The sequence below is a fragment of the Euprymna scolopes genome, chromosome 14, assembly GCF_053919585.1.
Source record: "Euprymna scolopes isolate OS-2025 chromosome 14, ASM5391958v1, whole genome shotgun sequence".
Lineage (NCBI taxonomy): Eukaryota > Metazoa > Mollusca > Cephalopoda > Sepiida > Sepiolidae > Euprymna > Euprymna scolopes.
The window spans coordinates 12,227,992-12,243,194 of NC_136495.1; positions in this window are offsets into that span (position 1 = coordinate 12,227,992).

Sequence of the window (15,203 nt, forward strand, 5' to 3'; positions counted from 1 at the left end):
AAAATACGTAGAGAACACCTAGTAGAATAAGATGTTCGAGATCGATACGAGCAGCTCCATTACCGAGATTCATCCAGAACTACTGTAGTACGTGGAATTTGAATAAAAAAGTAGCCGAACGTCTCCGCATCGTACGTGTTATAGAAGAAACAACGGTCTAGAATTAGAAATCTTATTTGTGTAAATGTTTCTTTCCAAAATATGTTGATGATGACGAAATGATCGTTTTTTAAATTTATTCAAATATTTTCTTAGACGTATTCAAATGAGTTAATCTCTTAATTATAAAATAATAAACCCTCAGGCAAAACTAATGTTTTTTTCCTATAAACCCGCACACCAAACCAACTGTGTGTGCAAATGTGTTCGAGAGACCTGGAAATAATGAATTAATATACATAATGTAGTAGTCTCCATCACTTCTCTCTTTTAATACATCATTTTAATGCGGCTTTTTATTCCAGTAGCTAATTTCTTAGAACTAGAGGCTTGTTTAACTTTCTTCCTGTTGATGACATCCCGCTTATAACTTTGGTATTTTCAGAATCATGGCCAATAGGCTTCTTCTGTCTTTGGAGCAATCATCCATCGTTCTTTGTTAGGCTTCTCATCAAGTGGCATCATTTCAAAAATAAATTTCAGTAGCTGCCTAAAAACTTCTTTATTTTCATATGGGTCCCCTAAAGATAACCATTTGATTTTAAAGTAACAAATCATAAATGATAAGTTGTGGGGTATACTAATCATTTTCTTTCACACATATTAATAACAGGTTGTAAATCTATCGATATTTACATAGACGATAATTGAGATAACATCAAATTATAGTTGAGTCTTGTAAGACTTGGATAGCAAAAAAATCATGTAATCAATAAATCACATTATAGTTTAGTCTTATTAAAAAAGCTTATCTGATCAACACACTTGTAAAGAAATTTCCTTCCAATTAAATTTCCATGAATAGCGTTTCTTTTCAAATCACTTCCAAATCGAGGAAACACATTACCATGGAAGTCATCTCCTTCGCATTATGACAGAGCCGTCTCTAATTTCATTATGAACAAATATTACTCATAAGCATTCTCATAAGCACTTACATTTTCTTATTAAAATCATCTTTTCATATTCTTCATCGTTCAGCTGCTAATTCATACGTCTCATTATATCTTAACATCAATTGGGTTTGCCTTGATAATGAAGACTCATCATTGAAAATGAAATAAAATAAATGTTTTTGATAAGAATGGATTTATTCTATCCTAAACTTTAATTAAATAATACACCTGCATTCTTGTAATTCCATATAATGTTGAATTTAAACAATTGTATTCATTACGCAATTTATATTTTATCAAATAAATACTTTAATATGTACTATAATTGGTACGTCTCAAATTGTCAGCGCTTAAGTATACGAAATAATTGGTTAATGCTTTAAAATGTTCAAGTAAAGGCTGGAATGTTAAAGTTGTCACGCTAAAGAAAACATTATTTTAAAACTTTTATTGAGAAAATCAACTCAGGTAACTTTCTTATGTAAAAGAGTTGATATCTATTCAGTGTAGTCGCTTTCAATCCCAATCATCGCCTGAAGACGAGTCAGCAACTGGGAGCACGCCGATTCCATGAGCGCCGGAGGGAGGTCGGTGAATACTCGTCGGATGGCAGCGATCAGTGGAAGGTCATATTGTTGATGTTCTCGATGTACAACTAAAGAAATAGTCGAGAGAATTCAGGTCGGGGTGGGGGCTAGTTAGAGAAGGGTAGAAAGTCTGAAAACAAGCTTGGGATTATTTAGATGTGGGTCGGCGCTGAGTCCTGTTGCCATACCCAGGATCTGCCAGCCGCCACCTGATTACACCAGGCGATCACCACACTTTTCATCACATCCAGGTACACTTTAGTGTTGACTTTCAAGCTGACTTCGAAAGATGTGAGGTGGTATAATGTGATCCTCATTTGAATCCATATGAACACCCTGGCTGGAAACTTTGTTTTCATCATCCTGAATCGGTTCCTGTTATTTTTGGCAACCCATCGATGCATTTCGTGGGTGATGGCAATAGTCATTTTGTCGTAACATAGATCGGTAGAGAGCATGAGTTTTACAATGTTTCATTTCCGATCTTGCTCGCGTAACATTTTCTCACTTTCAGCCATGATAGCAAGCTCCTATCGTTCTTGGAAATTGTACACACTTGACCATCTGGTAGATGGTCTACAACAGAAATAGAAAACCGTTTTTCATCAGATTCTAAGGCGACAATTTCATTGACGAACCGTGTATTGAGAGAAACACCCTTCTCTCCCTTAAAGTATATTTCTGATAGAAGAGACGACGCTTGTTATTCACTATTATCTTTTATTATTCTATGATCCGTCGGTCTCAGAGCTCCCATATCTCCGCTCTCACCGTTAAAACAACCACAGCTACTAGAGAACTGCGAAGAACTTTCCTTTCATCCACTGTTTTCCAAAAGCGGAACTTAACCAACATATATACATTTTGATAATGTCCCTGTGTAGAACATGTTCCATGAGTCTGCTTCCCTATGAACTACATGGCAGTTTTAAGTCCAATAAAAATAAATAAATTAACTAAAATAACTATTGACTAATCAAAATTTGGCAGTTTAGTCCATCGTTTTCAAATCAACTCATAGTAGTGTCCCATCATCCAGTTTGCAATCTCAGTAACTACTATCGTCAGGTAGGTATTAACTTTAGTAAGGGGTGACGCATTTGTATATAATAAAGTAGCGTCTTATAGTAATATATTAATTTACGGAGGGTATTTTCACACTAACACAAGAATATTTCGAATATAAAAAAGCAATAAACAATAGTAATAAAATACCACGGCTTTCAGTTTAAAACGTGTCGGGTGTCATTCAACCACAACCTAAATGCATGTCTTACATAATGTGATATAAAACATCATTTGTTTTTGCTTTTAATTAAAAGAATATTTTAGATTATGTTTAGATTTGATATGTTCGTTTTTATTGTCTAATTTCGCAATTTAAAAGAACTGAATTTACTGCATTTTGCATTAGAAGTTTGCAAATATTCTTGCATGACAACAAGCGGGGGCTATTTATCTCCTTCTTACGGCATGATGTGATAAAAATGTCGGAAAGTGAGAATGAAGAATTGCAACGACGCCGTCACAGACAAACAAAGGAAAGAAGAAATAAAAATCCGGGTCGGCATTGTTTCTTTTTTAACAAAAGTTTTATTGTCGATACGCTCCCGTTTCGACACCACTAAAAAGTATCTCACTTCTTTGACCGCATGCTCGGCACAGCCGGCCAATTTTGTCCTCGATTTTACACGTCCATTTACTTTGATACGTACTTTGCTTTTCCGACCACGTGTTACATCATTTCTCCTATTTATGTGCCTTTTTATTCCCGCGCAAACTTCCTAATTTATATGTACGCTTTTTTCGGCAACTGCTTCTGCTAATCATTTCGCAAGCCAGAAATCATTCGCTGTTGTTGATATTTTCCCATGCGCTCATATATACTATGTTCCAAAAATAGCAGTCTAAGAAAAGAGGGAACTGGTTTTCAAAGAAATCGGAACGATCAAACGTTAGGAGCACTCCATGCGATTAGCAATAAACTAACCCCTCCTTAAAGGGAAACGGCACAGCCTGGGATGTTAACCGCTTAAAACTCCAAATAACAAGAAATATATCGACACAAATGTTCTAGAATTTATTGTCTTTTGTACTGAGATTAAAATGACTGGCAACATAAAGGCAAATGAGTTTCTGTTGTTGGTGTGACAGCCATTCTTTTTATAGTCCTACATTCAACACTTACTGGCATTAGTAGCAAAAGCAGAATAACATCTAAAAAAAAGGGTCATGATATTCGTGGTAGCAACATACTAGCAGTTTTAATATGTCTAGCTAAAGATTAATGTTCTTCTGGAGGAAGAGAGTCTGTATTTAAAGGTTATCGGAGGTCAGCTGCGTATATTTAAAAGCTATTTGACATTTTCAAATAACTTACCATAATATACGGATGTATGTTTTCAGCTTTTCCTTTAAATAACAAATAATGATTTTTTTTTTGTGCCTGCAACATTTTAAGTAAAGTGCAACTCTTAAATAGTAAGGAAAGGAAATGATATACGTTAACTTAGTGTTGCCCGGAGTAACGTGTTTATCTAATAATGCGTAGAGAAAGTTTTCGTTCTTCATAGATTGTTTAGATAACGAATATAATTGAATGGTTTTAGCAACTAAATACGTAAAAATGGAGACAATAAGTAACAGGATTGACTAAGATTTTATTCGATTGTTACTTTGTTACAGATATTGTGGGAGGAAAAATAAATTTTAAAAGAGTACGAGTTAGGAAATATATATCCCGCATATAAATATACAGGAGAGTGTTTTGGACTGGTGGATATATCAGTTTATATCACCCAGTCGTACAAAATAGGAAAAAGGAATTGTTTTGAGGAAGGAACGAACGACGCGTTACATTGAAATAAACGAACTAGGATGTATTTCGTGAGGAAACGAATGAAAAAAAGGGTACAGCACGTGTTCAGTTTGGCGTGCGTCTCTCGTTGTTAACTGGTGAGAAGGAAAGTCTGTTGTTGCAGAGAGAGAGAGAGAGAGAGAGAGAGAGAGAGAGTGAGAAAGTCAATCCAATTTTGCGTGTGTCTCTCGCTGTTAGCTGGTGAAAGGGAAAGTCTATTGTTGTTAAGAGAGAGAGAGAGGGAGTGAGTGAGAAAACGTCAATCCAGGTCATGGAGATAGAAAGCGTGTAAGGTGTACGTACTGTCTGTTGACTCTTGCCCCACACATAGTAGCAGTGATATGAGGCGGGCGGGCGCGCGTGCCCCGAAAGGGATCGGATGGTCCGTCGCCGCTCAGCTCGGAGCTGAGTCGAAAAGGAAGAAAACAGCTCAGGTATCTTGCTTTTATAGTTGTTCCCGGCGGTCTTTTGCGCATGTATTGATTTCCTTCAAAGGGAAAGTGACGTTGCCCATGTGTGCGTACGTGTGCGTACATGTGTGTACGTTAGCGTGTGTGTGTGTATGCCCGTGAATGTGAGTGTATGTACGCGAACGTGAATATATCTACGTGTGCGTACGTGCGCGCGTATGTTTGTATGCGCGTATGTGTATGACAAGAAAAATGGCTTGAGGTGTGAACGCGTGTTTTTGTGCGACACTAGAAGGGCTCGTACAAGAGAGAGGAAGACAACAAGGGATGCATTTGTATTTCTCACGTATAAAATATACACGATTTTCAAGAGAATGCTTTCTTATGTAGCGTGCTTTTATAAGCGATGGAATACAAAAGTTTTCACGTCAAGTTGAATATCATCTGCCTTGTCGCCATCGCTCGTGGCGCTCCGCCCACAGTTTCTGTTCTCTTGGGGGAGGGGGTTATCCGTTTTTTCCTCTAATTATGACGAGTTTAATACGAAATTATCTAAACGGAAATTCAACGAAGATTTATGGTTACTTATCAAAAATAGATTTGTTCCGGACAACATCAACCTTGATAAACACATCTTTTACATTTCTTACGTGTCCATTCTTCTTCTGAGAAACTTGTTCTCTCGAAAGGTTTACATTTTTATGTTTATCCTAAACACATCAGTGATATTGAGGTTTTCACTGAATTTGAAATCTTTTGTTTTCAGTTTACATATCATGCACCCACTGGCCTCTGATACTTTTTCAGCTATGAAAGTCAATTAGTCTTGTATTGCATACTCTTATTGCAATTCTTCGATTGACTTCAGTATTTTTTTCTGAAAAAATTATGTTTTTGTACTGTACTAAACCTTAAGAAAAAAAAAAGATATTTAGAAGTATTTGACCATCCCAGTTTCTTACATCACGCTCTATCTTTCACTATTGAGATTGAAAAGGATAGTTCTCTAGCGTTCCTCGATGCTTTGGTCAAAAGGTACAGAGGCGGTTTTTTTTGTTTTGTTTTTTTTACTTCTATATACAGAAAACCAACCTTTACAGGTTTATATACTAAATGGTGTTTATTTACACCGAAAACTACCACGTTGACGGTGATTCGAACGTTAGTACACAGGACTTTGGTTATTTGTACACCGTTTCGACTAGAACAATCAATCCATCAAAAGGAAATAAAGTGCGTTTCGACATGACTAAAATCGGAAAATTGGAAGAGAAGTTGTAAATTCTTTATATGTTTCCATTATGCCATTTTGAATTTAGACATGAAATCACTTGACCCATCTATTCGTACTAGCAAGTACTATTAATTTAAGAATACTCTGCCAAAAATGTTTTATTTAATAACTAGTAAATTTATTAATTTTAATTAATGTATCCATGGCAGAATGTTTCTACATTAATAGAATTTGTTGGTTTACATAAGTGGGTCTAGTGACGTTTTTTCGAAATTCAAAATTGCATAATGAAGACATATAAGCTGTTTCCAGCTTCCCTTCAAAATTTCAGATTTTAATCATGTCAAAACGCATTTAATTTACTAGTGTTTCCGTTGTGGAAGGATCTACCTAAATAGAATAACTTGAGTACCAACCATATAAATATGATTGGCACTATAAAGAAAGGAGAGACCCAAAGAGAGAGAGAAAATGAGATCGAGAGTCGACGACTACCCAGCCGACACCTTCTCCAGATACGGTATCCTCAGGACTAAAAAAATGGACTCTATGTAAACATTGTATATACTTTCTTGCTCTCAATATATCTGTTCTATTTTACTGTTGTGTTGTAGTTATTTATTTTCATGTGTTCAGTCGTGCTTCAACAGTTTCATCCTTCCAGAAATCATCAGTGCAGTGTATCAAGACTCCCACCGGTGGGAACATTCGGACCCGTCCACGAAGCCAATTTTGACTCTATTAGCAATGAAAAAATCCACACGGCCACTATTAACCACGAGAAATACAGTTGAAATTTAATCGTTTATTTTTTATCATTTATTTTTTAAATGTCAAGATCTCTTGATTATGATATGCACCATGATATGCACGTGTAAGCTTAAGTAACTTGCTCAGCAATACAATCCCAGCTCGTAAAAGGATGGCATAATTATTATAATACTTATTTTTTAGTAATATATATTATTTTCTTAAGATACAGGGTGATCGTTAGAAAAGCGGGAAATTTTTCAAACAAAGATTATTTTTACATATTTTTCACAGAAAAATGATATATTATACTCATAGATGCTCAAAATTTCGTCCGTGCACTTCACTGCAGCGTCTTAACCTTAAAATTAAAGCTCGTGCGCCGTTTTGAAGGGTAAAAAATAGCAATCACACATTTTATACATGATCTAAGCTGACTTTCAAATTTTCCGCTTTTCTAGCGACTACCCCATATATATATATATATATATATATATATATATATATATATATATATATATATATATATATATATATATATATTCTTATCATTCCACAACCAGAAAAAATATTTTTTCACACTTATATTATGTTATACATATCCAGACATAATTTAAAAAAAGCGGGTATTACTTTTGAAAATCCCTTTCTATTTATAAAATAACGAAAATCAAACAACCATAAAAACCTAAGATAGGGAAGTAGCGACGATAAGGGTATATAATATTACTTCAGATCAAAGCGAAAACGTAGGCAAATAATCAACCGCAAAGTAAAAAGAATACAAACACCTCCCCACTGCTGCAGCTTATCCTTACGAAAGCATCCTTCCCCCTTATCCTTCACCCCTACCATCTTTCTTTCATCAAACCTCCCTCCAAAACTCATACTTCTGCTCTCATTCACAAAGTATACACCTCACTTTCTTCCAGAATATAATGCGCGCCAAACCAGCTTATAAAACTAATGTAGTTTTGACTCCTGTTTCAATAATGATACTATATTGGTCTGATGAAATGTTATCCTTGAATTGAGATTCCACTGAAATATGTATGCATATGTGCAACCAATAATGTTTGTATAATAAACAGGTTATATATATATGTATATATATATATGTATATATATGTGTGTGTGTGTGTATATATGTATTTTGTATGCATCTGTGCCCCAATATACGTATATTATACGGCCTAATCACGTTGACTGACCGGTTCCTGTCAGGACAACGAAGTTATGCAAAGTTGAGCATGGCTAGTGCAAGCTGGGAATTCTAGGCGCTGTCTTTGCTATCCACCTTCCTCGCAATTGTTTTCCGTCGTCCTGAACCTCAACTTTCTGTTGGTATTTAACAACGTTGACTCAGGAGAGTTGTAGGTAGAGATTGGGCAACACTTGTCACAAAAATTCCAGGTGCATACACACTTACAGTGTGACAAGACTGAAGGAAACTAACTATATATATATATATATATATATGCATATATATATATATGTGTGTATGAGTGTGTGTGTTCCTATATATGTATATGTGTATATAAATATTTATATACATCTAATTTTTTGTATATATATATATATATATATATATATATACATATATATATTTTATATATATATATATATATATATATATATATATAACTACTTAATTTACTCACATACATTTATATCGGAAATTATAGATGCATGCGTAAACTTTAAGTATTTACTTCAAAAGTGCTCAATACGTAGGTAGAGCTAGCTAGTAAGTTATAAAATGTACATGGCGATTAAGCTACACTGAATACTCCGCGTTTAATCAGGCTTATGAGCATAAGCCTGAAGAATCCTAGAATGGATGAAACGCGGAATATTCGGTGTAGCTTAACCGCCATGTACATTTTATAAATTGCTTAACCGCCATGTACATTTTATAAATTGCTATATATATATATATATATATATATATATATATATATATATATATATATATATATACACTAGCATTTCAGCTCGGCGTTGCCCGGGTGTTTGGATGTGTATGTTGACAAAAAAAAATGGTAGTAAAAAGGCAGGTTAGAACACGTATTGCGAAGGAGGAAAAGAATGGGGGGGGGAACATGACGACTTTACTGTTACGACCACTTCCAAATCGGAAGTGACTTATTTTTATATTAAGGCTAGACAATCGAAAGGAGAGGATGACTTTCAAAAATATCCGCGAAAAAGCGAACACACCCCCTGTAGAAAAGTTCATAGTTGAAGGTGAACATCTTAATATTTTTAGCCAATTTTTCGATATTTGTCGTCTGAAAGTCGAACTTCACAAACGATGCTGATCTTGGTAAAATCTGTAGCCTCTGCTGAAAGTTTTAGGCGGACATGCAAACATACATACATACATACATACATTTATATATTGGTAACTAAAAATTTTCGGCCCAAACCAATTTAAAAGCTTGGTATATCTCTGAATACCCTTTATGTAAAATTTCAAATGGTTAGACCAGAAATGAGTAATTTGCTGGAGACCGAAGTGGTCAATTTTTTTTTTAACTTTTACCCTATTATGACGCCTTAACATCTAATCTTTTAAGCTCAAATCAAGTTAACATCTAATGTTTTAAGCTCAAATTAAGTTATTAAGTCAGATCCATGTGCAAGGAACTTATATATAAAATTTCAAGTGCGTAGACCTGAAATAGTCGTACGAGTTTGGGAGAGTTCTCAAAGGTTAAATCGCTCTACTTTGACCCCTTAACAGCCATATTTCTGGCCAAAAACCGATCAGATAGATTTTCCCACATCTCAGTATCCTGTAATAAAATTTCGAGTCTATAAACTGAAAATTAACAGAGTTATTGCTTAGGGAAATGAACACACACAGACACATAGAGGCACAGATACACAGACACACAGATACACACACAGATACACAGACACGTCCACTTTTATAGATATACTTGCATGGGTGACAGGCGTTGCCCGGGTGTTTGGAGGTATATTTTATTTTTTTTTTAAATTGACCCCTATTATGACTCCTTAACATTTATTTTGCGCTCAAATCAACTTATTAAGTTAGATCCATGTCCAAGGTACCTATATCTAAAATTTCAAGTGTTTAGAAACAAAATTATCGGAGGTCAAATTGTTGAACTTTGACTCCTTAACAGTGAAATTGACACTTTTTCGATATTTTCGTATGTAAGGTCGAACTTTAAAACGATATTGATCTTGGTAAAATCCGGCGCCTGTGTCGAAAGTTTTAGGCATACATGCAAACATACATACATACATGCATGTATATATTGATAACTGCACATATTCGATCCAAACCGATGAAAAAGCTTCTGAATACCCTTTATGTAAAATTTCAAATATTTATACCAGAAATTGTCTGATTAATTTGTTAGAGACCGCAGAGGTTCAATATTTTTTATATTGACCCCTAATATGACCCCTTTCAATTTTTTTTGGTTTGGGCTCAAATAAAGTTATTAAGTTAGATCCGTGTCCAATGAATCTATATCCAAAAATTTTAAGTGTTTAGACCTAAAATTGTCGGAGAAGTTTGGTAGAGTTCTCAGAGGTCAAATCCTTGAGCTTTGACCAGTTAACAGCCAAATTTCTGTCCGAGAACCAATCACATAGATTTACCCAAATCTCAGTACCCTGTATATCAAATTTCAAGTCTGTAGACTAAAAATTGACAGAGTTATTGCGTAGGGAAATCTCACATACACACACACACACACACACACACACACACACACCGACACACCGACACACGGATACATAGACACGTTCAGATTTATAGACATTTTTTAAATTACATTTTCACCCCAAACAAGACACATTGCCACTTTGGTGTAGGGGGCTACTATCAACTACTGGGGCACTATGTTGGGATTTGGCCAGCAAGATGTCGGGTTACGTTACACTTGAATTTCTGCATGTTAGTAAAGTTAGGGAAGCAGGAACCTGGAATGGAATTCCAGAGTCTAGCGGTTCTGAGGAAGAAACTACTGGAGTAGAAAGATCTTTTACATCTAGGGATCTCTACTGTGTGGGGTGGGATTTAGCTTCCTGTCGGGTTTAGACTAGCATGGGTGCCTGGGGTTGTCCGGGTGTTTGGAGGTGTATGCCGAGCAAACAAATAAAAACAAAAAAAGAACGGTCAATGTTGTAAAACTTTGACCCCTATTATGACCCCTTAAAATTTATTGATTTGGACTCCAATTTAGTTATTAAGTTAGATCCATGTCCAAGGCGCCTATGTCTAAAATTGCAAGTGTTTAAACCCAAAATGGTTGGAGGATTTTGGAAGAGTTCATAAAGGTCAAATCGTTAGACTTTGGCCCCTTAACAGCCGAAATTCTGTCCGAAATTTTCTCAAGTCTCAGTACCCTGTATATCAAATTTCGAGTCTGTAGACTTAAAATTGAGAAAGTTATTGCGTAGGGAAATGTACACAGACAGACACACAGACACACAGACACGTTCACTTTTATAGATATACTAGTATTTTAGCCCGGCGTTGCACGGGTGTGTGGAGGTGTATGTTTAGCAAAAAAACGGTCCTTTCTGTTAAATTTGACCCCCATTATGGCCCCTTAAAAATTATTGTTTTGGGCTCAAATCAAGTTATCAAGTTAGATCCATGTCCAAGGAATAAATATCTAAGCTTTCCAGTGTTAAGATCGAAAATAGTCGGAGGTGTTTGATAGAGTTTTCAAAGGTCAAATCGTTGAACTTTGACACCTTAACAGCCAAATTTCTGGCCGAAAACCAATCACAAAGATTTTCCCAAATCTCTGTACCCTCTATATCAAATTTCGAGTCTGTAGACTGAAAATTAACAGAGTTATTGCAAAGGAAAATGTACACAGACAGAGAGACAGACACACAGACACTTTCACTTTTATAGATATATAGACTAGCATTTCAGCCCGGCGTTTCCCAGGTATTTGGAGGTTTATGTTGAGCAAAAAAGGAAAAAAAGCGGTCAATTTTCTTAACTTTGACCCCTATTATGACCCTTTAAAATTTATTTTTCTGAACTCAAATTAAGTTATTAAGTTAGATCCATGTCCAAGGAAGATATATCTAAAATTTCAAGTGTTTAGACCCAAAATTGTCAGAGGAGTGTGGTAGAGTTCGCAAAGGTCTAATCGTTGAAGTTTACCCCTTTATAGCAAAGTTTCTGGCCGAAACCCGATCACATTGATTTTACCCAATCTCAGTATGTTGTCCATCAAATTTTGAGTCTGTAGACTGAAAATTTACAGAGTTATTGCGTAGGGAAATGTACACACACAGAGACACAGACAGACAGATGCACAGACAGATACACAGACACGTTAACTTTTATAGATATATAGATAGATATAGAGAAAAGAGAAAGACAGATTCGCCAACAACTGTATCACAACTCACATAAACTTATTTTAATATAAAAATGGAAAATATTTCTGTCTTTTCATCTATTCTGAGCAATAATGAATTTTTTCCGCCTAAAATCTCATTCCGAAAACGTTATACTGAAAAATTTTCCAATGCAATGAAGAACTACATAAAACTTGAAACAAAAAGCATTTCAAAATATATTACAATAAACTTTTACTATTAAACAGTATATCAATCTGAAATCCAATCTCTCGATTTACGCCGCCGGTTAAATAGCAAATATATTATTAGATTATTCACCTTAGATAATTAATACATTTTTTATGAATTGTAGTAAATGGAAATAGATGCTTTCATAAGTAAGAGTGGATATTATTTATATGCATTCATTTAATCTGAAAGTTTTCAAACCTAAACTTAGAGATAAGCAAAAATGCTATTTTAATTTTAACGTAAGTGTGCCGCCCGATTCACTACATGAAAACAAAAGAGCGAAATGAAGATGACCATATCGGAAAGTGTAAAGAGGCAGTAGCGACTGCCTTTTTATATTTTATATTTTTTCTTACATGTTTCATTGTGTTCTCGTAACCTATTTATGTAAGTTTATAAGAAAAGGAAAGGGAGGTCGATCTAACAATAATGGCAGAGTGTTATTACATGAAGAACATGTCACATTGATTTTTATTCATAACACAATTTATTTTTTCTATGATTGCCGAAGTGTGTCGGAATTATCCGACTGTTTCCGTAAATGCCCAGAACATGACAAATGGTAAGTGGGTTTATTTCCGGTTGAAAAGCTGTAGAAGTACCTCTCTAGATAATTTTATTTTAAGATAAGCATAATTGTTGTTGGATTAAGCTTCGGATAGTATGCGAAAAACGTTTATGTAAACAAGTCGAATTAAAGCGAACAGGTATCATAATAAATATTAGGATGATTTTTTAGCACCAAAAAAAAAAAAAAGAAAAATGACAAAAATAAACTTATATCAAATTTATATATGTCTATGAAAGTGAGTGTGTCTGTGTAAAATAATTCTCAACCTATATACTCATCGAATTTTGGATCTGCAGACTTGAAATTGAATATATTAAGTATTCAGACATGTAAAAAAAACATTTTAATATCATTTCATTCGAAAGAAAAGCTTCCAATGGGTTATAATTGAAATATTGGTATGTGGCCGTGATCAGATTTTAATCTGTTTTCAACTGTTTTTCGACTGTGCATGAGCGGTCATCAAACATGGCCGCTTGCTTATGTTAAGTATAAATTGGTTTAAAAACACTTATTAAAGATGGTCTAATGGTTATCGTACTTGACTCACTGCCTTTAGGTTTAGTTTCGATCTCAGAGCGACTATTTTTGACTTACAAGAAGTGACCTGTTTAGAAAAAAAATTATTACTCGTATGCAAATATCTCAGTTTCATTCCGTGTTTTATCTCATTTTGTAAAGGAATTTAACGTTAAGTTAAATTCTACGGTATTTCTGTTCATAATATATAAAAAAGAGAATTAATTAAAATATATTTGGGCGAATTTTACAATAGGGGCAACGCCGGGCGGCCTAGTAGTGTTATGACAAAAAAAAATCAATAACTTGTTTTATATATTTTATTACAAAGAAAAAAAATAACATTTCTTGGGTTCTTCTTGTGATTTTTTTCAACATAATATAGCTGACCCCAAAAAACAGGCCCCAACTCTAATTAGGCCCCGTTTCTTAGTGTTTTGTCCGAAGGATATGAAACTTTACTCATAACTAGTTTATTATATTCAAAACATCACATCAAAACACTAGAGTCTTTGGCCCTTGTTTCTCCGTTCAACTGCATATGTTATAGATGGCCTCCGTTTAGTTTTTTTTTGGGGGGGTCACCCTGTACTACAAAAGATTTCTTTTCCCGTTTGATTTTTTCAGTGCATAATACATTTTTTTTTAATGAACAAACATTCACTAAGCTAGGATGAGTTTGGGGTTCGTTAAGCGTCCATTTAACAGATTACTGCTTGCTAGGAATGTTAAGAATTATTCAATGTGCAATTAAATTTTAGTCTATTAATCGTGCGTTCTGATTTGTTAAGCACTACCGCATTTTCCGGTTGTTAACGGAAATGGCCGGAAGATACCGGACAAAAAATCGCTTTCGACGAGTACAAATACTGTACCAGTACCGATAAAAATAATTCTTGGGGCAAGACGATGTATAATTGGTGTTCGGTTTTGGTCCGTGTAATATGTGGAAGACTAGGTAAGGGAATCAGGGCTTTATATATATATATATATATATATATATATATATATATATATATATATATATATATATATATATGTATATATTTATATATACATATATATATATATTTATATATATATAAATATATATATAAATATATGCATATATTTATATATATATTTATATATACGTATATTTATATATATATTTATATATATATGTATATATATATTTATTTCTCATATATATAGTTTCGTTCTATCTTATATATATATATATATATATATATATATATATATATATATATATATATATATATATAAGAAAGAACGAAACTATTGTGTTTTTCTATTATTGGAAAATTGGATCGAGGAATAATCACGCGTATATAATGAGCTCTTAAAAATCTAAAATAAAAAAAATGCGTGAATCTATTTTGAAAGAGCCGAGTTTTAATGGTAGGGCCAACTGAAAGGGGTTGCGTTTTCTGATGATAATAGCGGTGGTTAAAGGTTCGTTAAGAGATGTTCTGCAAAAAAAAAAAGATTGATGAATTAATCGCTGTTGCTTAGGGAAAGAAGAAGTCGAAAAAATAATGAGATTAGAATTGGATTCGCAAAGGCACACGAGATGGAAATGCTATGAATAAACAAAGAGAATGTTAAAAAAGATGAAA